We start from the raw sequence: 18,222 nt of genomic DNA on the forward strand, positions 1-18,222 counted from the left end.
GAGAAGGTGAGGGAAGCCCTAACCCTAACAGGAACCCTAACCCTAATACTAATCCTAGGCACTCTCAGAAAAATGGTAAAATTGGCATGTTTTCTATCCATTTCAGACCGAAATATGACCAAAAAACACAATTCCTCGGAAACAATTTTTCTACCACGAACCCCTTACCCTAACCCTAGCCCTAACCCTAACAGGAACCCTAACCCTAATACTAATCCTAGGCACTCTCAGAAAAATGGTCGAAATTTGCATGTTTTCTATCCATTTCAGACCGAATTATGACCAAAAAACACAATTCCTCTTAAACAATTTTTCTACCACGAACACCTTACCCTAACCCTAGCCCTAACCCTAACAGGAACCCTAACCCTAATACTAATCCTAGGCACTCTCAGAAAAATGGTCGAAATTTGCATGTTTTCTAACCATTTCAGACCGAATTATGACCAAAAAACACAATTCCTCGGAAACAATTTTTTTACCACGAACCCCTTACCCTAACCCTAGCCCTAACCCTAACAGGAACCCTAACCCTAATACTAATCCTAAGCACTCTCAGAAAAATGGTCGAAATTTGCATGTTTTCTATCCATTTCAGACCGAATTATGACCAAAAAACACAATTCCTCGGAAACAATTTTTCTACCACGAACCCCTTACCCTAACCCTAGCCCTAACCCTAACAGGAACCCTAACCCTAATACTAATCCTAAGCACTCTCAGAAAGATGGTCGAAATTTGCATGTTTTCTATCCATTTCAGACCGAATTATGACCAAAAAACACAATTCCTCGGAAACAATTTTTCTACCACGAACCCCTTACCCTAACCCTAGCCCTAACCCTAACAGGTACCCTTAACCCTAACTCACTTTTCATATCTTCCCACTCTTGGACTGGAGATTCTCGACGGATTTCCCGAAATTCAAGGCAATTTCAAAATACTGTCTACCAGGCTGCAATGCGGCAGGGGTAGCTACTGTCCTTAGATTTTATAGCTCATTAAGTTCAACGAAAGTACATATCCGATGTCGTACAGTTTTCATCCTGTCTAGAAAATTGTCAAGCATAGCATTCGTGCTGTACTTTAAGTTCAAATAAAAGATAGTGAAATAAGAATGATCTGTTTATGCTAAAAATGACCCGTTTGAAAATTTTCATCGTTTCACTTTAAAGTTTGATTAGATAAGCTGCCAACATGATGCTTCTCAAGGTAAAGTCGGAAGTTTCGGACCGACGTGATATTTGCTCCAGAAGTTTCGTAACATCAGTTAAGATGGTCGGCCGGGATAAAAGACATAATTTTTTGACATTGAATCAGATCAGTTTTTTTTTTTTTTTAATGTGAAAGGTAAAAAAATTCTTCTGATACTTCAGAGGTAATCCTGAGTTGAAGATGAGACGAATGATATATATGCACCTCAGCGTGTATCGTGCAACCTAAAAAAAATTGCCGCAAGGACAAGGGCACATACCGAAGGTATAGAAAGGACTTATTAAGTGATGTCCCTTTTCCTGTAAACCTGCCATCTCTGCTAGACTAATACTTCAAACGTAAGGCCAAGTCAGAAGACAGGTACCAGTGGGATTTATGCTCCAGATGATCCCAACTACGTATGCCCATCTGTAACGTGAAAATTGAAAATGAAATGGCCGCTGGGCAACCAATACGCACAGGAAGCACTCGCTAGGAAATGAACTGTGTTCGCTTTATGAAGTCATACGTTACCCGCATAGAGAAATGTACCTATGCGCCACCTGTGCAAATTTCAGCGTAACCTGAAGCAATTGCTCATCAATTCAAACCTATGTGGACAGGACACGGTGGTAGAACTTTTCACGGTTCAAAGGTCCTGATAACGCTGACGGAAACTCGGCAGAACTTTTAATAACAAAGTTTGATATGAAGTTGGCTGTATTCCCCTGATGCTTAAAGGATTTGACAGAATCGGGTCGTTTCATCACCTTTGTACTCTTATTTCAATCACACTGACCATATGGACAAAGATTAGGGCATTTTTTTGCGCAGTGTAACGTATACGACAGGGCGTAAATGTCAATCCAAAGCTGACATGATGAGGGTAAGAATAGACTACATTTGAATGTTTTCACAACAGAACCTCCTCATTAGCAACGAAATACAAAATTAAGTCAAGAGAAGTTGCTTCATTTAATTCGCATGCCGTGTCCTTCCTGAATATCTATCCTTCATTGATCTTTAATTAGCAATAACAAACATAGGTTACGATAAAAGTGACATTGGTAATAGTATGCATGCGAGCAACCATGTCAAATGATAGTGATCTTAATGTGTGTTATCCTCTTATGAATATGTTCAATTGATCAAGCTTGGAAAAAGAGATAACAATGAAGGTTTATATGTCTAGTCGAGGTACAGTACGTGGTCATGAGCTTTAATATATTATTACCGGCTAAAACCATTCGGAATCAGGGAGTGAACCACAAATTTTTGAATCGGCTTCCAGATGACTTAAACGGGCACGAAATCATATATGTTTTTAACATTTGATGATTCGTTACCGTTTCTAAGGGCTAGTGGCTTAAGACGCCCCTTTCGACAGAGAGAGAGAGAGAGAGAAAGAGAGAGGGGGGAGAAGATATATATATAGAGAGAGAGGGAGAGAGACAGAGGGAGAGAGATAGTTGGAACTGGCACTTTGACATTATCAGATGCAACAGAGCTTTCAGGTAACACACACATATTTTGCACATTCCAAAGGTACTAGATGATTACATTGTTATGAATATCTTCCCGCTTTGTTCATGTGACTGTTAAAAGGGAATGATAGATTGAACTTATTTGTGGATGATAAATGTTACATAACATTCTGTGTCTTACTTTTAGCATGAAAAATCAACAGTCTAGCAAGGAATGTGAAGTTGACAATGATAGAACAAGTCTGCATACCAACACAAGATACTCAGTAAGTCCCTGGTTGGTGGTAAATCTTTTCAGTATTGCATATATTCTATTGTAATGTAGTCAAGTGGCATACATTGTAACGTGACCTTTGAATAAAAGACTTAATTAGGACATTGGGAAGTGAAGTAGATTGCAAATTGGCTATTCGAGTTAATTTCGGTTAATCTTTTGTTTTACAATGATAAGAGTCCTCACGAAATCATAGTCTTTTGTTCTCGAATTTTATGTTTCAGTTTTGTTGTGTCCCATGTGTGTGCTTTTATTTTGCATGTTTGCCATGATTTTCCTTAGGAAAAATTATGTGTTTCTTTAGCAGTAAAAGCAATGGTTAAAAAAAGACTTAATTAAGACAAAGAGACATTACGCCGTGCTCTCACGCCCCCGTACGTATATAAATATATATCCAATCCTCGCATAAATTGCAATGTTTTCAAAATGTTCCCTGTTATTTTCCTATCCTTTACAAACCTATGTATATTGAATATTAATATATTGGGGCTTCGTATGGCAGTACTGATATAGGGATTACTCCACAGGCTGGAGATACTACCTGTTGTGAAGAAAACAAAACCGTGTATTTCTGACTGAGTTTAATGTCAGAGCTGCCTTCAAACTGTAGCATTAATGTAAGCTGTCTGGGGAAATAACTACTTAAATACACTGCTTAGATATCATTCTTTACTTATAACCTTCGCCAAGAGGGTTATATTTTGTGTATCGTTTGTGGCTATGTTTATTTGTGTGTAAAAAAAAGCATAACTCGGGAACACCCAAATTGATTGTATTGATATATGACGTGTGGGTAGGTCTTGATTAGACCTAGAGACGATTAGATTTAAGGCTCCTTAGCGGCTTGGTATGGTACTGCAGCGAAACTTCAGCGTTTGATATCTCGCGTTTTGGACATGCTGTGGTCATGGTTTTATTTGTGCATTGTCTCAGCTTCCGAGTGTCTAGTTCAACTAAGCTTTAGATCAATGCAATGTTAGAGGCACACGTAATAAACACTTGTTTGTTTAGTGGCTTGTTTTCTGGCCAGGCGCACACTGAAGTCCTGCGTGTGCGGAGGAGAAATCCCGCCTGAAGAATTCCTGTTGATGGATTGTAAACAATTATTCTTTGAACACTAAGCTGAACAAGCAAGGAATAACCAGGTATGGACTACTATATCAACGATTTAGAATAATTATAATAGTTTATAGACATGTAGAATGAGATATAAAATCTGTAGAATGTAATACATATATACATACATATGTTTACTCGTCTTTTCAACTCGGTAAATAAAATTTATATTAAAAAATTGGTACATGAATAGATTTTTTTAAATAAGCAAAAGATGAACAAATAATGATCGAAGACATTGTTTCTGTAAGAACTACTACCAAACTGGCAACATGGTTGCCTGTAGATCAACACCACAAGAATGCAGCCGAAATTAACAGGAGATTGGTTTGATTTCTATATCAGCAGGGTATTTGAAACACGGACCTTTAAACACACGTCACTGGGGTTTTTCGAAGGGATATTCTTCCTCCTTTTAATTCATGATATGGTGGAATAAAGAGCTTTTCTTATTGGTTGAAGCTGATTCTGAATTCTAACGTACCTCTGAGCTCCATGCCAGTTATTAAAAACCAGGTGACTTAACCAATAGTCGAGTCATTATAAGGCCGTGATGTATATTGCACGTCAAACTTTAACTCAATTTCCATGTATATGACATGTAGATGAATGTTTCTCCTTTTTAGTGAATACCGTCGTGACATTCATCAGGTAAAATTATTCACAATGAAAATCATTTTACGCTTATGTTTAATATCAAAATGTAATATCAGGCAATGTATCAAGAACTCAAATCAAAACATGTCATCCTAGGTCTCCCTAATATATTTTCTCATTATTTAAGTATATGATTTGACATTAAAAACCTTTGCAGACTTTCCATCGATGCATGCGTCATGTAACGGTGACGTTTTGAATCCGAAATAGTGATAATGTTGGAGTGCGGCAGCAGCATAAACACTTGTATAATCAGCATCATAAGTTAGATTACACATAAAAACAAATCATATTCAGACACATCCGTGCAGGGATAGTAATGTCCAAAGAAAAGGAAACAATGCAAAAGGTTATGCTAACAGAAACAAGGCAATCTACAGGGTGGGGGGTGTGCTGGTATTAAGATACATCAGTAGTATTTATTGGTGTTCATAAACTTGGTATTTTACGCATGTAACGCATGAAATCTATGTCTGTGCGGCCAACTATTTCATGTGACGCGGGGGGGGGGGGTATCCGACAGGGCAGATGCGCCGGTTGCTATCTGGGCGCTAGATCTGCAAAGCGCGCAAGATCAAGCTCCCACAGCAGTTGAATACCACATCTAACATAGACCCATATTCTTCACGCCGCATTTTACGTGTATGCCCTCCCTACGCAAGGGAACAAGACATAATGGTGATTCTGATAAAACTACTGGTTAACATTTATATTAATGTCCTTAACGTTCTTGCGTTATCACCTTCACAACGAAGTTATGAGGATTGTCTGATGTTTTTGTATCAGATAATAGATTGACATCCACATGCACAAAGGAATATAACAAATTGAGAATTTGTTCTTTGTATATCTTGTCTAAGAAAAAATATACTGCTGTGTGTTTATGAGATGTATCAAATTAAGTACATTTTCCTTGAAGTTAAAATCTGTATGTTGCAAGACGAATACATTTATCAGACATGCGGCGAAGTTCATGATGATGATTTAACGTTCCAATGAAGCCTGCTTTAAAAAAAGCAAGAAACTTGATTGAAAAATAATAATGAAAAACAAACAAACAAACATGATCGGGTTTAGCTTAATTATACCATGAAAAGAAAGTGATCGCCTGGTATAATGTTGTGTCAGTCGATTTTCATGTATCCCAATGATTGCGTCAATAACATTGTATCTATCAGAATGAGGCATTTCGCTAGCTTCTATATGGTCCCAAGGTGTGCTTTGAATCTACACATTATACAATAATGTAAATCCTTTAAAATGATATGAAATCCCCCGTTGAGGCAGAAATAGCACAAACCGTATTGTGTACCAACTGAACTATGCTTATGTCACCTAACTTGACATCAGCTATTAATATTTCGTGTATTATTAAACCTGCCAGATGCAGAGTTCATCTGCATGATAAATCAGAAAACTCTATAGTCCAGTGAAATCTACAATGGGACAGGGCCGTCATAGCATCAATGATTTATAAGGTCACAAAAACGGGCGCTGTTCATAGCAAACCTTGTTTATTTGGCGACGGTATGTGTTCGTGGAACTCTAGCAGTGGTATGATCTTGCTATCTGATTGAAACAGCCGGCATTCAATCGATGGGCATTAAACCGTTGGAGATTGCTCACAATCTTGGCTTGCTTCAGTCGATGGTTGTTGTATGACCCCTTGTCCTAGTTACCTGATAGTATTTTATCACCAATCATTTGATAAAATAAGATATAACTTCACAGGCGGGCCTAGCCTGAAAACATAAGTTTTTGTTGGAAATCAGTACCTTTTACACCACCGCGTGTAAGATAAGGAAGACACCACAACGCCCACGTATTTTGTGGAAGATATTTGTATTCATGTATGAATCATGCATTAGTGCACCAGGAGTACCTGACCCGGAGTTAATAGCCATACACCCCCTGCGCAGCGGTGGCCTACTTTCCTTTACCTGATTCTGTGATTTGACATAAAATGTGACGTAATTACACTGGTTTGTTTGACATCAAAGCCCTGATGTCTATGGCGTACGGTGATCAATGTCTGGTCAGCTTTGGAGGTCAAATGTCAAAAAGACCTGTGGCTCTTATGCCGAAAGGGCAGCAACCTTCCAAAATACAGACAGACCTGTTTGTGTTTTAAAAGGTCTTGATAGAAGCGGGTCAGAGAGAGTAATGTGTTATTTCCTGTAGGCACACTGCTGAATCCAATCGGAAACCTATGGCCCATTTGGCGTGCCCTAATCCCACGCTGTGTCAGGTTGAAGAAGGTAAGCCTCTTTATATCCATCCGTTTGATTTTACCTTAGCACAGTGGTTCAGCCGTATCTAGTTATTACCTTTTCCGGAAAATTCATGTATGTAGTTTGTGAGCATAAAATTTCATCTGTGTTGGTAGCGTACATAATACTTCCAACACTGAATTAAACTATAGGGACTTACCCCTCTAAATCTCCGTCGACCTTGTTCACAGAATGACCCTTTTATCTCCAGCAGTTAACTCAGGAACACACCACTCTTTGGACAAAGTCAAAATCCTAGATTCAGAGCAGGATTTCTGTGCGCGAGGAATGAATGAGGCAGTGTACATTAGAGCCCACCGGCCCGCCATCAACAGAGACGGGGGGCGACATAGACTTTCTGATACTTATGACCCCCTCCTGCAAAAGTGGTGTGTTTCTGACGTCACTGCTGGAGATAGAAAGGGTCATTCTGTGAACAAGTTCGACGGTAATTGACCGAAAATTTAAAAGGAGTGAGTCACTATAGTTAATTCAGTGTTAGAAGTAAAGTGTTAGCATTTTTCTATTAATGTGTAGTTTCTTGTTGCACTGTAGTTGAGCAGCATAACTCTAAAACGCTATACTAATTGATTTCTTCATGATATTTGGAATGTTTTCAGCCCTTACCTACTAGTAGTCTAATGAGTTAAAATGCATGCAAATAATATAATTATTATACATACGGAATGTTACATTAGATAATACATTATCTACAGTAAAAAGCAAATCTGGTGTTTTCTGAATAATACATTATTTTAAAAAAACAGTTTTACTTTTTACTTTATTATTTATTAGAGCCTAGTTCAATACTATGATTCCAGCGTTTACCAGGCTAAAATACTAAGTCATGTTCAAAGCAAATTCAACAGAGGGTAACATATTTCTTGAGATCGTTTTACTGTAAATATGATCAAAATTTACCAGTTCAATATCTTTTCGGTAATTTATGAAAATTATTGTGTTCCTAGTGGGGCCCAAGTAGATAGTATGGTAATATGTAGAAAGTAAGAATATTAGCCTACAATTGCGCAAATACAATTATGATGTAGTGGCTCGCCTTTGTTTTTAAAAACGTCAGGTCGAATAGAGTGCCGTGGTCCATGTGGACACCAAATGTAGGCCGATATCACAATTATCATCACTAAAAAATAGGAATGCATGCTCTTGGGTCTTTTGTTAGACCTGTCTTACCTACCAGTAGCTCACAAGGCAGCAATGCGTCAAAGCACCGCACATGTCGCCTGAATAACCCCTACCGTCTGAGTCTGAATTCAAATTGAACACAGCAATAGGGTAACAGATGAACTTCTAATCCAGCTTATACATCATGGTGTCAGGTGGATATTTACGGTCTTTGGTGTCTGTTTCTAACTCATGAAACTTTGCTGGTTGTCGCGTTCTAGTCCTGGGCATTGTTGCAGCATATAAATCACACGGAGAAACATGCACCGGGTGAATATTAATATCAACGTGTTCCGAGGTGGAGAGGGTGGCAAGTAACAGTTATTAAGAAGCTTTGTGTTATCACCAAGCTGCGAGAATACCTCGTTAATTGATTCCATGTATTATGGTGCTTTTAAAAGATCACATTATAGTGCGAAGAGTCCATTAACAGGATGCGTATGACTGATAGACAATTAGATACCGCCTAGAGTACTAATGGCATGAGTTAGTGTGTGCAGATGACATTGTTTCTTCATATATATGGCAAGAATTTTGACTGTGAGGATCATTCAAAGACAACGTTATGACCTTTATTTAGTTCATCAATTGTCGAAAGGTCACTAATGATAAGTAAACACAGAGAAATGACTGCTATCTTGTCCAAAGATCACCATGGTGTACATGTCATGATTCGAAAGTCTACAAAATTGTGCAATTCTCTGCCATGTCCGTACGCATTGTAAGACTGTCTGGTGCATGGTGCATGCTTTTCTCAAATCTATCAAATCTTCAACTATCAAAATGTCACCTATGATTAATATGCATAGACACAGCAGCAATGATAGATGTCCCTGGAGCACTAAGCTGGGCATACCATCATCCGAGGGTCTACAAAATTGCCTGAAATAGAAATAGGTTGACTCAAGATACGGTCTGTGAAATCCAACCAACCGTCCAATTGAATTTTGATGAATGGAAGAGCGGTCGAAAGTTGAAAGGAACGGCTGCGTTTTCGGCAAAAGCCTTGGCATTGCAGAACATGACAGTTTCGAAATGACTTGGACTGCCGTCTTCTCGAAGGAAACCGAATCGGCTCTTCTGAAGAGTTTTCTTTTCAGCTCTTTTGAGCTTGTCTTTTCATGAAACTCGCCTGCAGCAAAGGTATTAACCCACGTATCCGCCTCAACGATGCCCGGGAGGGGCCATATATTAAATATCACATTATATCAAAAGGTGCTGTATAGCTTTCAGTATGACCAAACTTTCAAGTACCTCGGAGCCATTTACATACTTATCTACTTTGGGTACCAACGTTATTGAGGTGAAAAACTTATAAATCAGTTCAGCAATACTATAGCTATGTAATATATATGTATTATTGCATTTCGTGATATTTCCACCTGGGTTCAACGTCGTGTTATACTAACCCATGGCTAAACTTCCTGTAATTTGTACACGTGGGAGGATAGGTGTAATATAAATATTGAGGTACTTCCATCATTCATCAGTCGCTATCCCATTAAAAGTTGACAGTACCTAACAACGTTCAAGATCCACAGCCCGGAATTAATTTCAGCGCAAGGTTTATTACACCAGCGCCGTAATTTATCGACAAAATGATGATAAGTCTCGCATAACGTTTTTATGCATGCAATTAATTAGCCGCTAACCATTGATTTCTTTTTCACTGCCAAGGCGCCCACAGTAGATGACCTACTTTATTTTTACATCAGGAATTCGTATAACTTCAAGTGTGCAGACAGTTGTAAACATGTCGAGAACAGGGACGGTTTCATCTGCCTAATAGATTGCTCAGCTCTTTCTTGCTTTTACACAAGTCCCTAGAGAAGCTGCGCTAATACGATCTGGCCTCTTGAAGATGTTCCCTGAGGATGTTAGTCATTAGTTCGAGCATCATGTCTCACTCGTGGAGGAAATGTGCTCCTCGGAGGGTTTGACCTTTGTGCCCGGCTGCTGATGGGTTTGGAGTGGGGATACGCCGCACCAAGAGCGGTTAAGATTAGATTGAGCCAGGTTCTTGGCTTGCTGAGCCGCACACGTCGTGTCACTACAACATTAGTGATACCCTAATGCCAGAATGCACAAGACTTGTTGGCCGTATGGGAAAGTACATATGAATGTAATGCTGTTTTGACATTATCGTTTATTGTTCGTAGAGGCTTCCCTGACTAGAATGGTCTCAAAGTAGAACATAGAAACAGTTTTCTACTTTAATATTTAACCTAAGGACTTTATATGTGAGTAGACTAGCATAGACAATGCGATATTTTTTCAATGTTATTGCTTAACACGTTAGAAAATAGGGTAATGAGATTAAATAGTTTTCATATAATTATGTTCATTCTATTTTTGTTTGTATCCGTATCTGTACAGTGCATTTTCCCTCGATCTTATGTTTCTTTTTTGCGGTCAGACATGTCTTTTGATTATTTGTTCCAAGCCTTACATGGGAAGTTGGATGCTACGATTATGAATGACAGAATACATAATGTCATATTCCTTTGGTGACTAGGTGAATATTTAACGATAATGAGCTTTAAACTAAAATAACTTTGCAGTGCCATAAAAATCACGTCGCGTCGGCTTCCATATATAAAGCATCATATAATGATTATGAAAAACAAGATTTATATGATTATATTCACTTCAATTATCAAATCTATCTTGCTTATCGTATCACTTAAATGTTAACCTTCATCGACGTTCTCCAATCAGTGGTTAAATCAAACAATAAGCTGAAGCTAAACATGTGGCTTTACGCAGCCTTAAGAATCATGGCGCGTTGGTTGTGAAATATAGTACCATTATAAATTTCCTGCTGGTAATACCACCTGTGATGTCACGTGACACATTGGCTCGATCAATATCAATAAAGTCCGTGCGGGACCGAGAATCCATCGTTAGAGACACGCAGATCCCTGATTTCCTTCAATCTACGAGGAGGCGTTATCTCACGCTCTGGCACAGCCCGCGCTCATCTAACACACGGAAGAACCAACATCTGCAGTGAAGAAAGATATAAAAAGACATTCGCACCTGACTTTTAAACGGTTGAGAGAATACGGAGATAAAGGTAAGTAATTTACTCTATTTGTATGATATATCAGGAAATTATCTGATATTACAAACCGCTTTATTTTCTTTATACCAAACAGCAACATCTGGAGGATGGTAAGAGATACCAAAGGTAATTGTCGTCGACATTCACGCCTTATTTTGTGATTACAAGAGGGACACAGCGATAATTTACTGCACTATATGATAATATCATTGTCTCTTCCATGTAATTTCCATTCATACGACATGAACTCTTTTCTTGTGATTTCAAAGAACCTAAATTCGAAACGAAACGCATTATGTAAAGCAAATGTAAATTGCACGCCTTTTTGTACCAAATAAAAACGAACAAAAATTGATTTCGATGTAAATATTTTCTTGTGGTAGGCGTATACCGTGTATGTTATATACATGAAGTGCTGGTATTTTGACAGCTATTTCAAATAGAGATGGATAACAATAAATTTGTTTACATTGCCGAAACGCCCTCTTCGACTAAGGAATCCTCGGAAAGTAATTAGAATTCGTTCCCATGTTCTTGATTTATGTTGTACATCATGCTCATTTGTACCCCTATGTTTGAAAGATGCGTGGGATACATGAAGACTTTACATTACGCTTAGACATGATCCCTTTATCAATATAAGGGCTGTTTGAATGCCGTTCCACGTCATCAATCATTGCAAAACAATCGTCCATTCCAATTAGACATCCCTACAGGCTACGCTCTCTGCATGTATTGAGACTGATGGGATTCAATCATGATATCTGCTGGGACCCAGGGACAGAAATCTGGTAAAAAAAAAGTTTCTAGATTCTATCCCTCTATCCAGTTCCGGCTAGTATAGCTGACAAGTCTCCCCATCCTCTCTCGCTACTCGCTACTTTCTCTCGGCAGCAGTAATAGGTTTAGATTCAGGCCATCTAGGTATTCCGTACGGAAAATTACTAATTTTGCTGGCCTCTGTTATTCATTACGCGTGAAAGTGTCATTTTTGAACAACTTTTTACTCACAATAATGTTTATGCAATTATCATTATCGGAATATAATCTCAAACGTGCAATGGATATTTGAAAAAAAATCAGAATTTATCATGTTCCACTTGCTCAGATATTCTGCGTCGATCTGTTACTTCTTTTGCGGATGCATTTTAAGGTTTTGCAGATATTGGCTAGCTATGTAGCTCAATTCTATATATAACTACTATGTTTCTGCTGAATCTAGTATTTGTATTACTAGAAATATGCATCATGTCATTATGGACATATAGTAGTCCGTAGGGTGTCTATTATATCATTATATCAGAATACGATTTTTAGCAGACAGAATTGTAGGATTTTTCTTCAGACGTGTTTTTCTCACGCGCTAGGGACATATGTAAATAGTTTTCTATAAATCCTATCGATCGAAAGTCCTAGTTCTTATCGGCCCTAAGCCATACGGCTACAGAAGGAAACGGTCAGTCCTAGAATCGAACTATGCTAATTTCATGGGGTTAATGTTGGGTCACATCGATCATTGGTGTACAAAGGTATAATTAGTTGAACAATCTACCACTCAATCGTAGGGACGTACATAGGACCAAAATGCTAACACAAGGTAAAATAGAGTTCATTTTATATGCATGAGAACTTTTCGGTATTTCGCATTGTGTATATGATTTGTTGTGTTATATGCCAGACCTTTATCAGGCCCAGTTGCGAAAGCCTGTTAAAAAAAGGAGTCGGCTGTCATTACTAATCCCTGATGATTTAGATGACGCTAACGACTGATGGATTGAGATTTATTTAGTTTTAGATCTGCATGAAGTACCGTTACAGACTGCATAGTTGGTTACGGATTAATCTATTGTATACTCTCCCTATTGGTCAATTGTGCTCTAACAAGGTTATTTCATCAAATTCGATTTTAAGCTTTTAGAAGCTGTGTATTACCTACAGATAGGCGATTGGTGTTTTGTAATGCATTGCTTTAATGCATTTGTCCCTACTTCAATAACGCAATTTCTTGGAAATGATGATCTAGAATTGAAAATCGGACAAAGCAGGGAGTAGAAGAGATTGGTACCCATGAAATTCTTTTGTAGTTATTTACTAAGATGTAAACTCTGCCAAAAATGTAAATTCAAGTTTATATGTTCTCGGTCAATCAAATAAGATTTAAGATATATAAACTAATGAAATAGTACATGTACATTGGTGTTTTTTATGATTACCGTGTAACGTGCACAGGATAAGTCAACAGAACTTTCAAACTAAGGACTGTGTTTGGCCTCATGACTAGCCCGGTATCATTCCATATTTGGCTTCATAGTCCCTTAAAAAGAAACAACTAAAAATACAAAGTTTTGAACGAATACTCGATATTGTAACGGGGTCTGGCTAAAAAGCTAAATAGAAGATAGGGATGGACACTTGCACTAGCCTACCCCATGACCCTAGCCTACAGCGTTGCCCTGTTCTACATTACGTTCTAGTTCAGTTTAATGTATGACAAATGACCTCCTATCAGATGTGGATCTATGGTAAGCCCACTTCTTCCGCTGCCAGAGATAAAGCAGCCAGAGAAAAACGATAAGTGTTGTAGCGGGACGTGCTTTACGTTACCTTATCCACCCCTTCGGAGGTCGCCCAAACCTTCGGGGACGTACAGAGAAATCCTGATCGATAGCAGACACGACTATGCCTCGGCAAAATCAATTTTCGTTAAAAAGGATGCTCTAAAGTACAATCATGAGAGATGAGTTCCGGGATCCCAACTCCGCTGTCTCCGGGAGTATACCCTTTTCATCTTAAAACTTGCAATGGACAGGATATTGAAGTGAATCACCGTTCTTAAATCATACCTTATTCACGACATCTGCAGCTTTAAGCCATGACTATTATCGGATATTGCAGATTCGTATAAAGCAAAAAAATGTTATCATGGAAGCTCATCATTGTAATCATAGTACAATGCTAAATACTGTTATTGTTTGCACTCACTCACACTCACTCATTGGCTTTATTGGCATGTAATAAGGTGTTTTAAAAGGCTATAGTGAAAGTACTCGTACGAAATGGAGAAAGCATATTATTTACTATAGCTAGTATTAAACACATCTACATGAATTCAAACGGATTGCATTGATTTATCAGCGCCAACGACATTCAGCCATCACCATAGATGCAGATTCCTTAGGTGTCAAATTATTTGCTTGAAGACCTTCATCATTTCGCTAAACTGGAAAGTCCGATGCGAATTGATTCGACCTTGCCTAACAACTGCCTGCAGCGACAAAAATTGAAGTAGTCAATTTGCCTGCCAAGTCTTCGGTACAAGGGAATAACTTGACCATTTGAATAACTTAACTTGAAGATTTAACCAGCCACACTTTCCCACTTAACAACATCTCATAGGTAAAGGTGATCGTGTCCATGGCCTATGAGTTAGGCTATTTGACAGGGAATCGAGTTGTCAGGTTCTGTTTCCAACACTCCTTGCTAGACGTTATGTCATTGAGAAAAACACTTTTTCTCCCTCCAACAAGGTAAAAAAGGGTACCTGACTTGGTTAGGGAGGGAAAATCTACCTTCCTGAAGCGCATATGCAGCGTAAAATAACTCGATGTTAATACCTCACGTAGAGTGTTCAAATTTTATGGTAAGGAAACACCTTGACTGGAGCTACCAAAACGCATTCTTTCCCCTTTACAGTACTTCACACACAGTAATAAAACCTACTTCACTGCTGCCGGGTGAATTGTAGGAATTAACATGCAGATTGGAATATTTTATTGCATAATCCCCAGTCAACTACGGGCATGTGTTCACCATCAAGTATTTTATTGGCTATAAATATATCTCAGAGCAAAGAATCCGTCGGAATGTAATATGTGTGATCGTTAGTCGCTATCTTCAATCTGATAAATCATGAATGAAACGGATTGATGTGGCTTAGCCGTTTCTTTTCCTCAATGGCCATGACGACGGCCCCATGCTATACATCCCATCCTATCCCATCCCAACTGTTTAGAGTCATTGCCAACTGTAAAGGTATCACACTTGGTAATGACTCTAATGAACAGTCATTACCGTTAAGAGTCATTACCTAGTCTCATACTTTTACAATAACACCAGGGACTGGCAGCGGGGCAAACATACGAGGGGCAGGCAAAAAGTTGGTTTTATAACAAGCTATTTTTTTTTTCATCAAATGAGATGAAATTTGGCACAAAAGTCAAGGAATATAATTATGGTATTGAGACTGTAATATCTCAATTCTGTGTCCAGACTATAATGAGTGACTGGGTTGATTTCAAGCTGACTACATGCTTAGGAGTCCGTCGGGGGCAAATAGCAGCGCGATTAACATACAATTAAATTCCTCACCAGCTTTTAGCTATTGTATGAAACTGAAACTGCACATATATAGAAATACATATCTGTATAATAAGCCACATACTTATTCTCACTTTTGAAATACAATCATTTTTTTTCTTTACCGTGGTGAAGTAATGTATGAGCTAAAAGTGGATCTGAATAAAGTCAAAGTCCAAGTCATGTATTCGGTTATGAGTCCAAATGCTAACAATACCTCACATCACTTCATATCTTAGAACAGCTGTAAAAGAGGAACCGTTGGGAGCTCATGAATAACGGTTGGCATGCAGCCTTTGGACACATTATACAGCATATTATTACAATATACAGTAATTGTAAGTTCGTTCAAATCTAAATAACCTTAACTCCTGACAGACGTCTAGGATGTGGTAATTGTGAAACCAACCCAGTCGCTCATATAAAAACCTGGATGATTGAGATATTTGATTACCAAGAACATGTATGCCTTAACCTTTGTGTCAAATTTACCTCATTCGATTGAAAATGAGCTTGTTATAAAACCAATGGTACTAACGGTTGACCTTCCTCGTATTTTCCTTGGTACAACCTAGTGTCACTACTTTTATAAATGTTTACTCTTCTAAACTATTTTGAAAGGTCCAATTTAACAGAGATAACGAACATCTCCATAGTACTTTCAAACACCACCGAAATTCCTTTTTTGCCTTGTACTTGATCGTTAAGTATTCTGCGACAGCTCGGTCGATGTCTTTCCTGGAAATAGCACTGAATCCAAATACGCTGCACTCATCTTGTGCAATTCTTCCGCTTGATTTATTCATTTGAGGTGCAAACACGTTCGGACTATGCTATGTGATAGGACGGCAGTCAAAAGACATTGATGTCTTTGTTATCTTGTGAAACAGCTTTGATACGTCGTAAGAAAGGCTTTGAATTGCTTTCTAGTACGAAAAGAGACAGAACCAGCTGCGAAAAATATATTCATATTGCAATTCGTATCGATCGTAGATGTCTATTGCTTTCATACAATTAGAATTAACGATGGAATGCATTTTACCAGCATCCTAGCGTGTAGCGCTTACTACGTAATAGTCTTCCATTAGTTTTCTAATAAAACTAGCGCTAGAATTGTGAAGGTACAAGACGTTGGGTAGAGGTGTGGCAACAACTGTATATTGAAGCTTCAACCACTACGGACAAGGGTACACCATAATGTATATTCTTGTACTAAGGGTACATATTGGTGCGTAAAATTCATCTTATAATATATGTTCTACGCCTTTTGAAGACCGAAAAATACCAGCAAAGAACCGCGCTCCAATTGTTAATGGGAGGAGGATTTATAATGTGCATGGAGGCAAAATGATATCCATTCAGTTTCACCCGACTAAGGCCAATGCATGTATGAAGGACACTTGTAGGTATCTCAGCCGATTTCATGACTATTAAACAACTAGAAAAGACTACATTTCTTATGGATCAAATTACGCACATTTCACACCACCTCCTCTACCACCAAATCCATATGCAAAAATGAACCATACCAAATTTAACTTTTAAAAACGTTACTCGCTGCGAGGATGGACTCTTCAGGTGTCATCTCTGGTTACATAGACCAGTCTAAACAACTTTAAGGACTATGAAGAAAAAAGTCATCAGAATAATTCTAAAGCATTTATAAAAATGTCTAGGGGTGTTGGCCCACTCTTTCCTCGTACCAAATTTGATTCAGTCTAGGAACAACGGAGATGTTTCCTCTAAAGATTGTGACCGGCGAAGAAGACAGAAACGAAAGAAGAAGTACATATCTCGAAAACAATATTTCACCTATGGTATGGCTGGAGTGAAATGATAAGAGCTTATCTTCACCCGAATATAAGCGTGCTATACCACTATGGTCATGAGTGCAGTAAATTAGTATTTCGTGGTGTGCAGTTGAACAGTCACAGCAAAGGGATCTTACAGGCGTCTGTTTTGCATCTTACACGACCCTCCCTGCTGCAGTGGATGGACAAATAATTGATATAGCAGTAAGACTTGCTTACCGAGCAATAACATTATATGCCTCAAAGCAATGTGCCGTACAGATTTGTCTTATCAACATTCAACTGGCTTTGAAACGCAGAAAAATCGATTCAATGTTGTAGAGGCTTGTCTATCGTATTGGAATTGTCCCCTTGAAATATGTCCATGTTCGTCAGACGCACAGAATTCAATGAAGCCCATCGTGTTTGCTAACAACGTACTGTCTGCATTCACCGGTTCGATACATTTCTAGGCTTAACTGATCAAACCGTACCCTAACTTTTCTCTTTTTATCGAATATCTTAATTTGAGTGCTTGTTATGTCTTGGACTAAAGCATGTACAGAATAAACAACCGTCTACTAGATAAATCAATGAATGGCTCTTACCTGTGCATTTTGGTAATGTTTCATTACAGTTTTCTTAAATAAACTATGTATGGAATGTATTGGTTGCATTAGCGACAGGGTCCTTTGTTTCTTGCAAAAGCAGATGATCAGGAGACCACAAACTTTTCGACAGTTTTTGTCAAAGTCGCGAAAGTCAGTGCGTGACTATGTTATGATAAAGATATTGTGGTATTTTTTATCATGGCCCTGGACATTTGTGACGTTTT

General features: G+C 38.4%; 1 protein-coding gene across 1 annotated transcript in view; it reads left to right on the top strand.

Moving 5' to 3' along the window:
* The first annotated feature begins 11,073 nt into the window (after positions 1-11,073).
* The window catches only part of LOC118410722 (glutamate receptor ionotropic, kainate 1-like), a 37,575-nt gene continuing 30,426 nt past the window's right edge, over positions 11,074-18,222 (top strand). Inside the window, exon 1 of the mRNA XM_035812493.1 lies at positions 11,074-11,253. The gene's annotated coding sequence lies outside the window, so the exon portion shown is untranslated. The remainder of the gene's footprint in view (positions 11,254-18,222) is intronic.

The sequence above is a fragment of the Branchiostoma floridae genome, chromosome 3 (genome assembly GCF_000003815.2).
Source record: "Branchiostoma floridae strain S238N-H82 chromosome 3, Bfl_VNyyK, whole genome shotgun sequence".
NCBI classification, from domain to species: domain Eukaryota; kingdom Metazoa; phylum Chordata; class Leptocardii; order Amphioxiformes; family Branchiostomatidae; genus Branchiostoma; species Branchiostoma floridae.